Below are 17,413 nucleotides of genomic sequence, written 5' to 3'. Positions count from 1 at the left end.
CACAAACAAACAGTGAGAACACCCTACCTAAATATGACTCTTAATTAGAGGAGAACGCAAAACACCTGCCTCTAATTAAGAGCCATACCAGGCAACCAAAACCAACATAGAAACAGATAACATAGACTGCCCACCCAAAACACATGCCCTGACCTAAACACATACAAAAACAACATAAAACAGGTCAGGACCGTTACAACTATATACACTCACTAGACTGTTCCTTATTTTATCTCTTAATATTATCTATCTATCTGTCTATATTGTTGTCTATCCTGATGCCTAGTCTCTTTACCCTGCCTTCATGTACATATCTACCTCAAATACCTTATTATTATCTATCCTGATGCCTAGTCACTTTACCCTGCCTTCACGTACATATCTACCTCAAATACCTCATTATCTATCCTGATGCCTAGTCACTTTACCCTGCCTTCACGTACATATCTACCTCAAATACCTTATTATTATCTATCCTGATGCCTAGTCACTTTACCCTGCCTTCACGTACATATCTACCTCAAATACCTTATTATTATCTATCCTGATGTCTAGTCACTTTACCCTGCCTTCACGTACATATCTACCTCAAATACCTTATTATTATCTATCCTGATGTCTAGTCACTTCACCCTGCCTTCATGTACATATCTACCTCAAATACCTTATTATTATCTATCCTGATGCCATAACTTCATATTTAATTAACAAACCAAAAAATGTAAAGCCCAAAATCTGTCGTTTCTATGTCATACGGTTTTGTTATAGTTCAGTCTTCTTTGAGGTAAATAAAGTGTAATATTGGGAAGCAAGCTCAAAATGTAATACATTTCAACTCTATATCTGACATGGTACATGGTACAAGTCCATAACCATGTGTGTGAGGTGTAGAGTTTTGTTTCAAAGTACATTTGTTTAAGACTACCAAGAAACACTCTGTGTGGCCCTGATTTAGCCCACTGCAGTAAAAGGTTAAATGTCATTTGGCACTTGTATTGAAGCTGCTGTTATGGTCAAATGTCATGAAAATAGAGAACTGTGTCAAAAAGAAAGAGGCATTTACAGAAAATAACCCGAAATCTGCTATACAGTATAACACATTGGTGGATCTTTGATGTTTTGGGGCTATTTTTGTTCCACTGGTCCTGGGGCCCTTGCAGGGTCGGGCCCCTGACAAAAAAAGAGAGCGTTTTTTTAGGAACTAAGTCGTGATCTCAGCTCTCTTGTTGAGTGTTAGAATAGTAAAATACACAAAGGTGCAATTAATACATGTGTTTGTGCATCAGCAGTCTTTCTCTTGTTATGTCAGTCAGTCAATTAGCCCATATCAGCAGTTGTTTTAGATTGGTAAATTCGTCTAACCAGCTATCTAAACTTGTGGTTATCATGCTCAAATTATCTACTGGGCACAAAGGGCATTTGCTAAGTGGCTCTGACCTCCATGGGGCCCCCATTGATTTTGTTAGTCACTCTGACTCAGATATTATATTAACATGGCATATAAGTCATGACACAATTTGTAGACTTGCAGGAAATGAGCTTTCAAACTGGCAAATGTGTAATGATTAATTTAATTTGAGTCTTCAACACATTTAAAAAAAGCTGTGATTTAAATTGAAAAGGGCTCAGACGAAAGGATATCAAGGATCTGTAAAGTTTCTGTATGGAGGAATGGTCTAAGATCCTCACCAATGTGTTCTACAATGTCATAAAATAGTTTAGACAAATGCTTAGTGCCGTTACTCGTGCAAGGTGAGGTATTGAAAACAGAGGTGCCGATAATTTTGACCCTTATTCTTTGTTGTGTGTTACTTTTAAACAAAATCTCTTTCTCCTAGTACAAAATTATATACTTTCCCCAAAAAATTTTTGCATACCATTATCTGTATTATTTATGTAATTATTTTAGACTGCATTTATATAGAGCAACATATATTTTTGTAGCTCAGAAGCATCTTTAATCTTTTCAGTCAACATGCTTATCTATAATCTCAACTCTCTTTACTTATTTCATATAACAAACCTACAGCATGTCTGTCTTGTCTTCTTGGTTTCTAGACTGAATTTTAATCTCTTGATTTGTGATCCGTTTCACACGTCAATATTTCCCAGAAGAGGCGTTGGATTTAAAAAATATATATATGTTTTCATCAAAATTCGTTTTTTGGCAGAAATGCCTTCTGGAACATGTGAACTTTCATGTGCCTTAATATCAAATGTGTATGCCATTTGTAAATATAAATACAATTGTTAAATTACTAGCTTAGTTGGTTTAGCCATGGACAAATACAGGAACCTTCCTGAAAGCCATGATTGGCTGAGATAATGACTGGGATGGACATGTCGAGAGATGAGTTCTGATTGGTCTGCCATGTATCAGGCTTCTGTCTATAACATGAGCTGGTCAGTATGTGTAGATCATCCTTTTTTACCGTGACTTTAAAAAATATATATTTCATGAAGAACTGAAAAAGTTTTTGCCGGACTACTTTCTGAAGAATGATCGTGACATGCAATGACTCTCTCTGATGCTAAACATAAATCAGACAATGAGGAAATTCCTGATTTTAGGTAAAAGCCTTTTCATTGAACCAGACATTGCTGGGTCTTCTGATGACAGTGGCGGGGAAGAAACTGTGTCGTTGTCACGGAAGAAGTTGAACGAGTTTTGAAATCAGTGGAATGCCCGGTGGAAGCAAATAAATTATTGCCAAATGCTGAGAGAGTCATAAAGAGAACTTAGAATGCTGTTGATTAAAACACCTGTCTCATCTTCAAACTAAGGGCAACCATGGCAACCATGATACAGAGGGAGAAGTGTTCATCCGTGTATACAGGTAAGAGTCTAGCTACATTTTCAGATATTATACATTTCTAATTTAGTCAGAAAGTCATTTTAATTGCAAGTTAAAGCGTACTGTTAGCTAGCTACCTAACGTTAGCTGGCTGGCTCCCTAGCTAACATTACGTGTATGATCTGTGTAGTAATATTATCAGTACCTCAGAAAGCTAATTGCATTGCTAGTTATAGCCTAATGTTAGCTACCTAGCTAACAGTGAACCTAGTTGATTAGCATTAGCTACCTGCAGAGTCATGTATGGCAGTATTGCAGTTTTTAAAACAACTGGGAACTCTGTAAAAATATGAGGTCAAATTATGACATCAGTGATCTTCAGATCGGAAAGTCAGAGCTCAAGAAAGAGGCCCGAGTTCCCCAGATGGAATTCCGAGTTGGATGACCACTCAAAAACATTTTTCCTAGTCGGAGATAATTTTTTTCCCAGAGTTCCCAGTCGTTTTGAACTCACTGAAGTCGGAAGATGGGATATTTCCGAGTTCCCAGTTGTTTTGAATGTGGCATTAGAGTTTGGATTATGTTTCATTGTTTAGCTAGCTAGCTCCACTATGAAAGTAACCAATTCACTGTACCGTTTACAACTCGTTTTATCCCGAGTTCCCAGTTGTCTTGAATGTGGCATTAGAGATTGGATTATGTTTCATTGTAGCCCCACTATGAAAGTAACCATTTCACTGTAATGCCTACTCCATCTGTAGCCTAGGCATGTGACATAACAACTTAGATTGTATTTGATATAGTGTGTGTTTTACCAGAGACGGTAATGTGAAAAAAACAACATGACCTGCACCAAAGTCAAATTAGAATATAGACCAAGGACTAGATCAAGTTTATTTTTATTAATACTTTTTGCTACTGCTTTCACCACTTTTAGTCTTAATCTTTGGATGTTTACTACAGTATGAATCCTTAAAGAGATGGGTGGGGCTAAGGCTTAAGAGAGTGTGAACAATGCTGAATGGGTGTACACAAAGAAGAGCTCTCCAGTAGGTGTTACCAAAACATTCATAGGCCATTGTCTCAAAAGTCTGGATACAAGTTTATCAACTTTCTAAGCAGAAGTACTTTCCCATTGTTCCTCATCGACAGTGTATGATGAATGCAATTAATACAATCCGTTATTACTTTATGGGTTCAGCCATCCACTGTGTCCCACCCAGGCAATCAAACTGTAAACAAACCCTTGGAGAGATAATTAAAATACTTTCTCAGGAAAGCAAAGCAGCCCTAAGCTCATCCCATCAATAGCAGCAAATCAACTGTTCTGATGTCTCCTCTTCTCTGTGTCAGGCGGTGCTGTCTCCTCTCCCCTGTGTGAGGCGGTGCTGTCTCCTCTCCTCTGTATGAGGCGGTGCTGTCTCCTCTCCCCTGTGTGAGGCGGTGCTGTCTCTCTGTGTGAGGCGGTGCTGTCTCCTCTCCTCTGTGTGAGGCGGTGCTGTCTCCTCTCCTCTGTGTGAGGCGGTGCTGTCTCCTCTCCCCTGTGTGAGGCGGTGCTGTCTCCTCTCCCCTGTGTGAGGCAGTGCTGTCTCCTCTCCTCTGTGTGAGGCAGTGCTGTCTCCTCTCCTCTGTGTGAGGCGGTGCTGTCTCCTCTCTGTGTGAGGCAGTGCTGTCTCCTCTCCCCTGTGTGAGGTGGTGCTGTCTCCTCTCCTCTGTGTGAGGCGGTGCTGTCTCCTCTCCTCTGTGTGAGGTGGTGCTGTCTCCTCTTCTCTGTGTGAGGCGGTGCTGTCTCCTCTACCCTGTGTGAGGCGGTGCTGTCTCCTCTCCCCTGTGTGAGGCGGTGCTGTCTCCTCTCCCCTGTGTGAGGCGGTGCTGTCTCCTCTCCTCTGTGTGAGGCGGTGCTGTCTCCTCTCCTCTGTGTGAGGCGGTGCTGTCTCCTCTCCTCTGTGTGAGGTGGTGCTGTCTCCTCTCCTCTGTGTGAGGCGGTGCTGTCTCCTCTACCCTGTGTGAGGCGGTGCTGTCTCCTCTCCCCTGTGTGAGGCGGTGCTGTCTCCTCTCCCCTGTGTGAGGCGGTGCTGTCTCCTCTCCTCTGTGTGAGGCGGTGCTGTCTCCTCTGTGTGAGGCGGTGCTGTCTCCTCTCCTCTGTGTGAGGCGGTGCTGTCTCCTCTCTGTGTGAGGCGGTGCTGTCTCCTCTCCCCTGTGTGAAGCGGTGCTGTCTCCTCTCCTCTGTGTGAGGCGGTGCTGTCTCCTCTCCTCTGTGTGAGGCGGTGCTGTCTCCTCTCCTCTGTGTGAGGCGGTGCTGTCTCCTCTCCTCTGTGTGAGGCGGTGCTGTCTCCTCTCCCCTGTGTGAGGCGGTGCTGTCTCCTCTCCTCTGTGTGAGGCGGTGCTGTCTCCTCTCCTCTGTGTGAGGCGGTGCTGTCTCCTCTCCTCTGTATGAGGCGGTGCTGTCTCCTCTCCCCTGTGTGAGGCGGTGCTGTCTCTCTGTGTGAGGCGGTGCTGTCTCCTCTCCTCTGTGTGAGGCGGTGCTGTCTCCTCTCCTCTGTGTGAGGCGGTGCTGTCTCCTCTCCCCTGTGTGAGGCGGTGCTGTCTCCTCTCCCCTGTGTGAGGCAGTGCTGTCTCCTCTCCTCTGTGTGAGGCAGTGCTGTCTCCTCTCCTCTGTGTGAGGCGGTGCTGTCTCCTCTCTGTGTGAGGCAGTGCTGTCTCCTCTCCCCTGTGTGAGGTGGTGCTGTCTCCTCTCCTCTGTGTGAGGCGGTGCTGTCTCCTCTCCTCTGTGTGAGGTGGTGCTGTCTCCTCTTCTCTGTGTGAGGCGGTGCTGTCTCCTCTACCCTGTGTGAGGCGGTGCTGTCTCCTCTCCCCTGTGTGAGGCGGTGCTGTCTCCTCTCCCCTGTGTGAGGCGGTGCTGTCTCCTCTCCTCTGTGTGAGGCGGTGCTGTCTCCTCTCCTCTGTGTGAGGCGGTGCTGTCTCCTCTCCTCTGTGTGAGGTGGTGCTGTCTCCTCTCCTCTGTGTGAGGCGGTGCTGTCTCCTCTACCCTGTGTGAGGCGGTGCTGTCTCCTCTCCCCTGTGTGAGGCGGTGCTGTCTCCTCTCCCATTGTGTGAGGCGGTGCTGTCTCCTCTCCTCTGTGTGAGGCGGTGCTGTCTCCTCTGTGTGAGGCGGTGCTGTCTCCTCTCCTCTGTGTGAGGCTGTGCTGTCTCCTCTCTGTGTGAGGCGGTGCTGTCTCCTCTCCCCTGTGTGAAGCGGTGCTGTCTCCTCTCCTCTGTGTGAGGCGGTGCTGTCTCCTCTCCTCTGTGTGAGGCGGTGCTGTCTCCTCTCCTCTGTGTGAGGCGGTGCTGTCTCCTCTCCTCTGTGTGAGGCGGTGCTGTCTCCTCTCCCCTGTGTGAGGCGGTGCTGTCTCCTCTCCTCTGTGTGAGGCGGTGCTGTCTCCTCTCCTCTGTGTGAGGCGGTGCTGTCTCCTCTCCTCTGTGTGAGGCGGTGCTGTCTCCTCTCCTCTGTGTGAGGCGGTGCTGTCTCCTCTCCTCTGTGTGAGGCGGTGCTGTCTCCTCTTCTCTGTGTGAGGCGGTGCTGTCTCCTCTCCTCTGTGTGAGACGGTGCTGTCTCCTCTCCTCTGTGTGAGGTGGTGCTGTCTCCTCTCCTCTGTGTGAGGCGGTGCTGTCTCCTCTCCTCTGTGTCAGGCGGTGCTGTCTCCTCTCCTCTGTGTGAGGCGGTGCTGTCTCCTCTCCTCTGTGTGAGGCGGTGCTGTCTCCTCTCCTCTGTGTGAGGCGGTGCTGTCTCCTCTCCCCTGTGTGAGGCGGTGCTGTCTCCTCTCCTCTGTGTGAGGCGGTGCTGTCTCCTCTCCCCTGTGTGAGGCGGTGCTGTCTCCTCTCCTCTGTGTGAGGCGGTGCTGTCTCCTCTCCTCTGTGTGAGGCGGTGCTGTCTCCTCTCCTCTGTGTGAGGCGGTGCTGTCTCCTCTCCCATGTGTTAGGCAGTGCTGTCTCCTCTCCCCTGTGTGAGGCGGTGCTGTCTCCTCTCCTCTGTGTGAGGCGGTGCTGTCTCCTCTCCCCTGTGTGAGGCGTTGCTGTCTCCTCTCCTCTGTGTGAGGCGGTGCTGTCTCCTCTCCTCTGTGTGAGGCGGTGCTGTCTCCTCTCCTCTGTGTGAGGCGGTGCTGTCTCCTCTCTGTGTGAGGCGGTGCTGTCTCCTCTCCCCTGTGTGAGGCGGTGCTGTCTCCTCTCCTCTGTGTGAGGCGGTGCTGTCTCCTCTCCTCTCTGTGAGGCGGTGCTGTCTCCTCTCCCCTGTGTGAGGCGGTGCTGTCTCCTCTCCCCTGTGTGAGGCGGTGCTGTCTCCTCTCCTCTGTGTGAGGCGGTGCTGTCTCCTCTCCTCTGTGTGAGGCGGTGCTGTCTCCTCTCCTCTCTGTGAGGCGGTGCTGTCTCCTCTCCCCTGTGTGAGGCGGTGCTGTCTCCTCTCCCCTGTGTGAGGCGTTGCTGTCTCCTCTCCTCTGTGTGAGGCGGTGCTGTCTCCTCTCCTCTGTGTGAGGCGGTGTTGTCTCTGAATGATTTGATGAGAATGAAAACTTTGAAAACCATATACTATCACCGTCTCAGTCACCAGATCTCAACACAATTGAACTCTTTACGGAAGATTCTAGAGCGGCACCTGAGACAACGTTTTCCACCACCATCAACAAAACACCAAATGATGGAATATCTCGTGGAGGAATGATGTCACATCCTTCCAGTACAGTTCCAGACACTTGTAGAATCTATACCAAGGTGGATTGAAGCTGTTCTGATTGGTGGTGACCCAACACCCTATTAAGACACTTTATGTTGGTGTTTCCTTTACTTTGGCGGTTACCTCTAGATTGACAAGCTAGCTATTGTATCTTGATTGGTAGCCTGAAATGGCTTCTTGGTAGGTTTGGAGATTGGGAACATATCTGGGCTAGCTAAAGCCAACGACATAAAATAACTAGGTGGCTTGTAGTATTACAGAGAAACAACAACAATTTATTTGTGAAAAAATATTTTTAACTGGACAAATCTGTTGGTGCACGCGCCCCTGTGCCTCCTACGGGCACAAGGCCTATGAGTAATGTAGGCTACAAATACTGTACATGTACTATATCACAACTCACACGTCTGACGGTAAATCAAGAATAATTACCCAGAGTACTGTTCAGGTAACCATTTGGTTTTCAAGTTTTCCTCAACCGAAGGAAATTTCCTCCCCATCACTCAAAAAAGAAACATTAAAAAAATATAACTTTTAGAAACATTTACAGCAGCCTGTCTCCTTTAGTTGTGCTAAATAAGCATTTTCAGGTAGTCCTTTTCCCGCTTTGCTGCTTTCTGCTTCCCCCGGAGTGTCGAAGGAAGGACGGGTTGATTCCTGGAGCAAACAGCTCTCAGCAGCTCTGCTTGATTAGGCAGCATTTCACACTTTAATGCCTGTTAATGGGACTTTTTTACCTGTCTGTTTTGCATGCAGCGTATCAGCTCCTGGCCGCCGCGACTGAAAGAGGAGTTTAAATAGCTCATCAGCCTTCGCCTGAGTTTCTCTTGACCCCGACGACGGAGTTTATGTTAACAGTAATTTGGTTAAATGATGTAAGAGGGTTTGTCTTATTGGATTTTTTTTTTTCATCTGTCAACTGTGTGTTTTTTATTTTTACTCTTAAGCGTTGAAGCTAAGTTTTCACTGTTTCATATTTTATAATATAGCATCCACACAATGGCACCTGTGATGAGCAGTTACACCGTCGAGCTGTTACGCCGACTAGCAGTTACACCGGCGAGCTGTTACACCGACTAGCAGTTACACTGACTAGCAGTTACACCGGCGTGCAGTTACACCGACTAGCAGTTACACCGGCTAGCAGTTACACCAACGAGCAGTTACACCGACGAGCAGTTACACCGACTAGCAGTTACACCGACTAGCAGTTACACCGACTAGCAGTTACACCGGCGAGCAGTTACACCGACTAGCAGTTACACCGACTAGCAGTTACACCGACTAGCAGTTACGCCGACTAGCAGTTACACCGACTAGCAGTTACACCGGCGAGCAGTTACACCGACTAGCAGTTACACCGACGAGCAGTTACACCGACGAGCAGTTACACCAACGAGCAGTTACACCAACGAGCAGTTACACCGGCGAGCTGTTCACTGTTGTGTTCATCTCTGGAGTAAGGTGAAGTGTTACAAAAATACTAGTTCTAAAATAAATTACTAGTGACATACTTGAACCGAGGACAATATATACAATACGTTACTAGTGACGTACTTCAATTAAAGGACAAGAAATAGAATACATTACTAGTGACACACTTCAATTAAAGGACAATATATACAATAGGTTACTAGTGGCATACTTCAATTAAAGGACAATAGATACAATATATTACTAGTGATATACTTCAATTAAAGGACATTATATACAATACATTACTAGTGACACACTTCAATTAAAGGACAATATATACAATACGTTACTAGTGACATACTTCAATTAAAGGACAATATATACAATACGTTACTAGTGACACACTTCAATTAAAGGACAAGATATACAATAGGTTACTAGTGACACACTTCAATTAAAGGACAATATATACAATATATTACTAGTGATATACTTCAATTAAAGGACAAGATATACAATAGGTTACTAGTGACACACTTCAATTAAAGGACAATATATACAATACATTACTAGTGACATACTTCAATTAAAGGACAATATATACAATACGTTACTAGTGACATACCTGAACAAAGGACAAGATATAAAATAAGTACATTATTATATCAGATAGTATTTTGTGAAGCCTTCATGTGATTAAGTAGTTTCTGGACTGTGTCCGGCTCTTCATATCCGCGAGTCTGAATGAAGACAAACGGTGCAAAGACCTTCTGTACTAAAGCTGTCATTGCAAACGTCAACAGTTCCACAATATCATAATAATAACTCATTGTAGTACATATAGACCACGTAGATAAAGATAGAGAACATTCAGATATAGACCATGTAGATATAGACCATTTAGATATAGACCATGTAGATATAGACCATGCAGATATAGACCACATAGACCATGTAGATATAGACCATGTAGATATAGACCACGTAGATAAAGATAGAGAACATTCAGATATAGACCATGTAGATATAGACCATGTAGATATAGACCATGTAGATATAGACCATGTAGATATAGACCATGTAGATATAGACCATATAGACCATGTAGATAAAGATATAGAACATTCAGATATAGACCATGTAGATATAGACCATATAGACCATGTAGATAAAGATATAGAACATTCAGATATAGACCAAGTAGATAAAGATATAGAACATTCAGATATAGACCATGTAGATATAGACCATGTAGATATAGACCATATAGACCATGTAGATATAGACCATGTAGATATAGACCATGTAGATATAGCCCATGTAGATATAGGCCATGTAGATATAGACCATGTAGATATAGACCATATAGATATAGACCATGTAGATATAGACCATGTAGATATAGACCATGTAGATATAGACCATGTAGATATTAGACCATGGAGATATAGAACATGTAGATATAGACCATGTAGATATAGACCATATAGATATAGACCATGTAGATATAGAACATTCGGATATAGACCATGTAGATATAGACCATATAGATATAGAACATGCAGATATATAACATGTAGATATAGACCATGTAGATATAGACCATTTAGAAATAGCCCATATAGATATAGTCCATATAGATATAGACCATATAGATATAGACCATATAGATATAGACCATGTAGATATAGAACATGCAGATATAGACCACGTAGATATAGACCATATAGATATAGTCACAGAGACTAGAGAAGTGGATGGCTAGGATAGATACCTCTGAGGCCCAAATGGCACCCTATTCCACTCATTGTAAACAACATTTGACCCGGGCCTATAGGGTTAGTGCACTACTTTAGACCAGGGCCTATAGGGTTAGTGCACTACTTTAGACCAGGGTCTATAGGGTTAGTGCACTACTTTAGACCAGGGCCTATAGGGTTAGTGCACTACTTTAGAACAGGGCCTATAGGGTTAGTGCACTACTTTAGACCAGGGTCTATTGGGTTAGTGCACTACTTTAGACCTGGGCCTATAGGGTTAGTGCACTACTTTAGACCAGGGTCTATAGGGTTAGTGCACTACTTTAGACCAGGGCCTATAGGGTTAGTGCACTACTTTAGACCAGGGTCTATAGGGTTAGTACACTACTTTAGACCAGGGCCTATAGGGTTAGTGCACTACTTTAGACCAGGGCCTATAGGGTTAGTGCACTACTTTAGACCAGGGTCTATAGGGTTAGTGCACTACTTTAGACCAGGGTCTATAGGGTTAGTGCACTACTTTAGACCAGGACCTATAGGGTTAGTGCACTACTTTAGACCAGGACCTATAGGGTTAGTGCACTACTTTAGACCAGGGTCTATAGGGTTAGTGCACTACTTTAGACCAGGGCCTATAGGGTTAGTGCACTACATTAGACCAGGGCACTACGGTTGATCAGGGTCCATAAGATTCAGTTAAAAAATGAATAGTTAAAATGATATAGGTTAAATTGTACAATTTAGGATCCACCCTATCTTAATTCTACATTTTAAAGTGGCAAATGATTTTGATTTTACCTGCTGCACTCATGGTAAAATACATAATCCATTGTCTATTAGTCAGAGATATTAGGTGGTGCAGAGAGAGGTTCTGGATCACTCTATCTGGAGAGGTTCTGGATCACTCTATCTGGAGAGGTTCTGGAGAGGTTCTGGACCACTCTATCTGGAGAGGAGCTGGAGAGGTTCTGGACCACTCTATCTGGAGAGGTTCTGGACCACTCTATCTGGAGAGGTTCTGGACCACTCTATCTGGAGAGGAGCTGGACCACTCTATCTGGAGAGGTTCTGGAGAGGTTCTGGAGAGGTTCTGGACCACTCTATCTGGAGAGGAGCTGGACCACTCTATCTGGAGAGGAGCTGGATCACTCTATCTGGAGAGGAGCTGGATCACTCTATCTGGAGAGGTTCTGGAGAGGTTCTGGACCACTCTATCTGGAGAGGAGCTGGAGGGGTTCTTGACCACTCTATCTGGAGAGGAGCTGGAGGGGTTCTTGACCACTCTATCTGGAGAGGAGCTGGACCACTCTATCTGGAGAGGTTCTGGAGAGGAGCTGGACCACTCTATCTGGAGGGGTTCTGGACCACTCTATCTGGAGAGGTTCTGGACCACTCTATCTGGAGAGGAGCTGGACCACTCTATCTGGAGAGGTTCTTAAGATTACTGGAGCTTCGATGTAAATGTTCCGTAGAGGGATAGAGCGAGAGAACGAGGGAAGAAGAGAACGAGGGAAGAAGAGAACGAGGGAAGAAGAGAACGAGGGGAGAAGAGAAAGAGAGAAGAAGAGAAAGAGAGAACAGAAAGGGAAGAAAAGTGACCTTTATGGTAAATAGTGAGGAGAAGTGAAGCAGTGTAACCTACTAGGGTTAGAGGTGGTACGTACGGAGCCCACAGCCATGGTGCTTAGGGGACTCGAGGACTTCTGAGTGAAGCAGAGGGGTACCCCCATCACCATTACCGTCCCGTACGTTAGCAAACCACCACTGATTTGAGACATCTATTAGCAGGCCCGACCTATTAGCAGGTGCACTACCTTTGATCAGAGCCTATGGGCACTAGTCAAAAGTAGTGCACTATATAGGGAAAAGGGAGCCATTTTGGGATGTTCCACTACTTTTTGAAAGGAGCAGGAAGCCTGGACATGCGTGTGACTTCAAGCACCCGTCATTAATTCTCATTTATTCATCTGAGTACACCCCCCCCCCCACTCCCTTTTGTTCAGTTACCGATGAAAAACGAACCAATGTATCCAAGGATTCTTGCTTCATTAGGTTGATTCAATATTGATGTATTGGTCCACTGCAATCTAGATTGCTCTCAGCCCTCCTGTGGAGAATGGAGTGTGTAATACAGTTCCACTAGAATAGATTCAGATCTTTAAAGGAATAGTATCCACACCAATTGAATATGTCCATATTGAACAGATATTAATTAATTAGTAGCGTAATGAAGACACAAAGTCATGCTCTCAAGTGACTGCTGCTAAGTTAGCCATGTTGTTTTTGTTTTGTTGCAGAGTACAGTAGGCAAACAAGTGGGTTTGCTTTAATATGTGCTGCGTTGTTTGAGATTGCCTACCATTTGTCGTCGTCCCCCCCCTTAGAGAATCTTAAATTCGTCGGGAGATGGACCCATGTTGACTCCACTGCTTCCCACAGTTCTTTCAAGTTGGCTGGTTGTGCTTTGTGGCTAGGCTGGTATAGCATGGTGCTTGCAGTGCCAAGGTTGTGGGTTCATTTCCCACAGGGGAACAACACAAACAAAATATGAGACTGTATGTACGCGCTCCTGTAAGTTGCTCTGGGTAAGAGTGTCTGGTAAACTGGGTGATTGACTGAATATTGATACAGTCAGCAGCTTTTGACACACTCAAACCAGTGTGCCTGGCACCTATTACCATACCCCATTCATAGGAACTTAAATCTCTTCTCATCAATAAGAGATCAAAGCGTTCACCTGGATTCACCTGGTCACTCTCATGGAAAGAGCAGGTGTTCTTAATGTTTTGTCCACTCCGTGTATATGCTTTGAGTTTTGCTCATGTTGCCTTCGCAGTGTAAATGTGCACATTTCATATTTGACAGTCATGTAATTTAATTATATCCCCAATGTTTTCAGTCTCCCTGAGTGAAACCTGTCAATTAGACATATCAGATGGATCCTGTAACTGATCAGACTTCTGTATGTACTTTTTAGCATATTATTATATTGATCGAACCTGATTATGACATATAGGAGACTACTAATGACTCAATAAATGTAGCTCTTATGCTAAATGCTACACGCTACATGCTACATGCTACATGTTACATGCTACATGCTACATGCTACACGCTACATGCTACATGTATCACCTCAGAAAATGCAAAAAAGGATTTGTTAATGATTTTGTTATTTATTTTTCCTTTCATGTTTCTGGTTGAGTTTTAAAGCAGGAGTCTCTGAGGGTTGGTGTATTAATGGTTGAGTTTTTAAGCAGCAGTCTCTGAGGGTTGGTGTATTAATGGTTGAGTTTTAAAGCAGCAGTCTCCGAGGGTTGGTGTATTAATGGTTGAGTTTTAAGGCAGCAGTCTCTGAGGGTTGGTGTATTAATGGTTGAGTTTTAAAGCAGCAGTCTCTGAGGGTTGGTGTATTAATGGTTGAGTTTTAAGGCAGCAGTCTCTGAGGGTTGGTGTATTAATGGTTGAGTTTTAAAGCAGCAGTCTCCGAGGGTTGGTGTATTCAGTGTCACACTGAGGTGGTTGTACTCGTTGGCGCCTGTGGCAGGGCAGGGAGAGGCAGGACAGAGCGAGGCAGGACAGGGTGAGGCAGGACAGGGCGATGCAGGACAGGGTGAGACAGGACAGAGCGAGGCAGGACAGGGCGATGCAGGACAGGGTGAGGCAGGACAGGGTGAGGCAGGACAGGGTGAGGCAGGACAGGGTGAGGCAGGACAGAGCGAGGCAGGACAGAGCGAGGCAGGACAGGGCGATGCAGGACAGGGTGAGGCAGGACAGGGTGAGGCAGGACAGAGCGAGGCAGGACAGGGCGAGGCAGGTCAGGGCGAGGCAGGGCAGGGTGAGACAGGACAGGGTGAGGCAGGACAGGGCGAGGCAGGGCAGGGTGAGGCAGGGCAGGGCGAGGCAGGACAGGGCGAGGCAGGACAGGGCGAGGCAGGACAGGGCGAGGTAAAACAGGGCGAGGTAAAACAGAGCGAGGCAGGACAGGGCGAGGCAGGACAGGGCGAGGCAGGGCAGGGCGAGGCAAGGCAGGGCGAGGCAGGACAGGGCGAGGCAGGACAGGGCGAGGCAGGGCGAGGCAGGGCAGGGCGAGGCAGGACAGGGCGAGGCAGGGCGAGGCAGGGCGAGGCAGAGCAGGGCGAGGCAGGACAGGGCGAGGCAGGACAGGGCGAGGCAGGACAGGGCGAGACAGGACAGGGCGAGGCAGGGCAGGGCGAGGCAGGACAGGGCGTACCAGGACAGGGTGAATCAAGGCAGGGTGAGGCAGGACAGGGCGAGGCAGGACAGGGGGAGGCAAGGCAGGGTGAGGCAGGACAGGGCGAGGCAGGACAGGGCGAGGTAAAACAGGGCGAGGCAGGACAGGGCGAGGTAGGACAGGGCGAGGCAGGACAGGGCGAGGCAGGGCAGGGCGAGGCAGGGCAGGGCGAGGCAGGACAGGGCGAGACAGGACAGGGTGAGACAGGACAGGGCGAGGCAGGGCAGGGCGAGGCAGGGCAGGGCGAGGCAGGACAGGGCGAGGCAGGACAGGGCGAGGCAGGACAGGGCGAGGCAGGACAGGGCGAGGCAGGACAGCGCGAGGCAGGACAGGGCTAGGCAGGGCGAGGCAGGACAGGGCGAGCCAGGACAGGGTGAGGCAAGGCAGGGTGAGGCAGGACAGGGCGAGGCAGGACAGGGCGAGGCAGGACAGGGCGAGGTAAAACAGGGCGAGGTAAAACAGAGCGAGGCAGGACAGGGCGAGGCAGGGCAGGGCGAGGCAGGACAGGGCGAGGCAGGACAGGGCGAGGCAGGACAGGGCGAGGCAGGACAGGGCGAGGCAGGGCGAGGCAGGACAGGGCGAGCCAGGACAGGGTGAGGCAAGGCAGGGTGAGGCAGGACAGGGCGAGGCAGGACAGGGCGAGGCAGGACAGGGCGAGGCAGGACAGGGCGAGGTAAAACAGGGCGAGGTAAAACAGAGCGAGGCAGGACAGGGCGAGGCAGGGCAGGGCGAGGCAGGACAGGGCGAGACAGGACAGGGCGATGCAGGGCGAGGCAGGGCAGGGCGAGGCAGGGCGAGGCAGGGCGAGGCAGGGCGAGGCAGAGCAGGGCGAGGCAGGACAGGGCGAGGCAGGACAGGGCGAGGTAAAACAGGGCGAGGTGAAACAGAGCGAGGCAGGACAGGGCGAGGCAGGGCAGGGCGAGGCAGGACAGGGCGAGACAGGACAGGGCGATGCAGGGCGAGGCAGGGCAGGGCGAGGCAGGACAGGGCGAGGCAGGGCGAGGCAGGGCGAGGCAGAGCAGGGCGAGGCAGGACAGGGCGAGGCAGGACAAGGCGAGGCAGGACAGGGCGAGACAGGACAGGGCGAGGCAGGGCAGGGCGAGGCAGGACAGGGCGTACCAGGACAGGGTGAATCAAGGCAGGGTGAGGCAGAACAGGGCGAGGCAGGACAGGGTGAGGCAAGGCAGGGTGAGGCAGGACAGGGCGAGGCAGGACAGGGCGAGGTAAAACAGGGCGAGGCAGGACAGGGCGAGGTAGGACAGGGCGAGGCAGGACAGGGCGAGGCAGGGCAGGGCGAGGCAGGGCAGGGCGAGGCAGGACAGGGCGAGACAGGACAGGGTGAGACAGGACAGGGCGAGGCAGGGCAGGGCGAGGCAGGGCAGGGCGAGGCAGGACAGGGCGAGGCAGGACAGGGCGAGGCAGGGCAGGGCGAGGCAGGACAGGGCGAGGCAGGACAGGGCGAGGCAGGACAGGGCGAGGCAGGACAGGGCGAGGCAGGGCGAGGCAGGACAGGGCGAGCCAGGACAGGGTGAGGCAAGGCAGGGTGAGGCAGGAGAGGGCGAGGCAGGACAGGGTGAGGCAAGGCAGGGTGAGGCAGGACAGGGCGAGGCAGGACAGGGCGAGGTAAAACAGGGCGAGGTAAAACAGAGCGAGGCAGGACAGGGCGAGGCAGGACAGGGCGAGGCAGGGCAGGGCGAGGCAGGGCGAGGCAGGACAGGGCGAGGCAGGGCAGGGCGAGGCAGGGCAGGGCGAGACAGGACAGGGCGAGGCAGGACAGGGCGAGATAGGACAGGGCGAGGCAGGGCAGGGCGAGGCAGGGCAGGGCGAGGCAGGACAGGGCGAGGCAGGACAGGGCGAGGCAGGACAGGGCGATGCAGGGCAGGGCGAGGCCGGAAAGGCGAGACAGGACAGGGTGAGGCAGGACAGGGCGAGGCAGGACAGGGCGAGACAGGACAGGGCGAGGCAGGACAGGGCGAGACAGGACAGGGCGAGGCAGGGCAGGGCGAGGCAGGACAGGGCGAGCCAGGACAGGGTGAATCAAGGCAGGGTGAGGCAGGACAGGGCGAGGCAGGACAGGGTGAGGCAAGTTAGGGTGAGGCAGGACAGGGCGAGGCAGGACAGGGCGAGGTAAAACAGGGCGAGGCAGGACAGGGCGAGGCAGGACAGGGCGATGCAGGGCAGGGCGAGGCAGGGCAAGGCGAGGCAGGACAGGGCGAGACAGGACAGGGCGAGACAGGACAGGTCGAGGCAGGGCGAGGCAGGGCAGGGCGAGGCAGGACAGGACGAGGCAGGACAGGGCGAGGCAGGGCAGGGCGAGGCAGGACAGGGCGAGGCAGGACAGGGCGAGACAGGACAGGGCGAGGCAGGACAGGGCGAGGCAGGACAGGGCGAGGCAGGACAGGGCGAGGCAGGGCGAGGCAGGAAAGGGCGAGCCAGGACAGGGTGAGGCAGGACAGGGCGAGGCAGGACAGGGTGAGGCAGG

Source organism: Salvelinus fontinalis, chromosome 23 (genome assembly GCF_029448725.1).
Source record: "Salvelinus fontinalis isolate EN_2023a chromosome 23, ASM2944872v1, whole genome shotgun sequence".
Taxonomy (NCBI): Eukaryota; Metazoa; Chordata; class Actinopteri; order Salmoniformes; family Salmonidae; genus Salvelinus; species Salvelinus fontinalis.
The sequence above is the reverse complement of the archived record's forward strand: the minus strand, read 5'-3'. Positions refer to the sequence as shown.